Below are 1,256 nucleotides of genomic sequence, written 5' to 3' on the forward strand. Positions count from 1 at the left end.
ACTACAGTGGTCTCCAATCGTTAGTTTCCCCTCCAGAAAATGTAGGACCTATTAACACTTGTTGACCTGAATAAATGGTGTACCAGTAGCCCAATCAATGAAGACCAAAAAAGGTTGAATAGGGGGAAAAATAGTGTCGTTACAAATTTTTGTACAGGGGTAGGAGGAAGTGTTATGAACAGCGTACTAAAAATCCCCACCAGTGTGGCATGAGAGTGGGGCAGGGGGGTCAAAAATCACTTTTATGCTTTTCATTAATAACTCAGAAACTGCAGCTTCTACTGAAAATGTTTCCCTGGACAAAATTAAACTACATCAGATTTCCTTCAAAAATGTCCTCTTTATTTTTTCCCTGGAACTAACAGTTTCTGTATTGCAGGGGATGTAAAACAAATTGTTAAAATAGTGTTTACTATTAAATGAAGTGGGTTAAGAATAAATATTAAATGCCTGTATCACAATTAAGTGCAGTAGAGCAGTATTAAGGGATGAACTGTGTTCCTAGGGCATAACATGGTGGAGGAGGTGGATGGTAGAAGGATGAGGGAAGGTAGGTCATCAACTTGTTGTCACCTGCACAAGTTGCCCCAGGCCTCAAACATGAGTAATTTTTATTCTTTGAATTTTACAAAGAGGCTGCCTTTTTCATCCATCACTTTTCAACTGATGCAACAACAACTGACCAGTATAGGCTGAATCATTGTCAGCACAGCCACCTTGCAAATCAAATCATACTGCACGATCACCTGACTTGTGAGACTGAGGGATCTCAGAGCCATGACCAAAAAATGTCTCTCTTCTGTTCTAAGCTGACACCTAGAGCAGATGCTAAATGGCTTAGTTTTTTCACCTTTGAATTCTCCCATCTACTTCAAGATGGCTCTAGTGCTTCTAAAGTTAACTTCTCTCATCTCCCTAGCAATGCTTGATGTGTAATCCCTATGAGCAAATAAACTGTTGTTTTATTTTCTAAAGCTGAGTGCAAGCCCACGTCAATTTCCAATTCTCACTACATCTCTGAGGGGCATGCCAACTGGCATCAGGAGTGGAACACTGAATTTACCCTGTTTTCGGCTTTGAGGTGCCACATACAAATTACAAATCCATGAGCAGATGCATGAAACCACCATCCAGTTGTGTGCTATGACAAAAATGATGAGTGCTTAGTGCATTCAACTCAGCCTACTCAGAGGCACCACTGATACAGCTGCCCAAGGCCAACCAACCTCGTCTGTTGTCTTTGCCACCTTCACACA

Source organism: Schistocerca piceifrons, chromosome 4 (genome assembly GCF_021461385.2).
Source record: "Schistocerca piceifrons isolate TAMUIC-IGC-003096 chromosome 4, iqSchPice1.1, whole genome shotgun sequence".
NCBI classification, from domain to species: Eukaryota; Metazoa; Arthropoda; class Insecta; order Orthoptera; family Acrididae; genus Schistocerca; species Schistocerca piceifrons.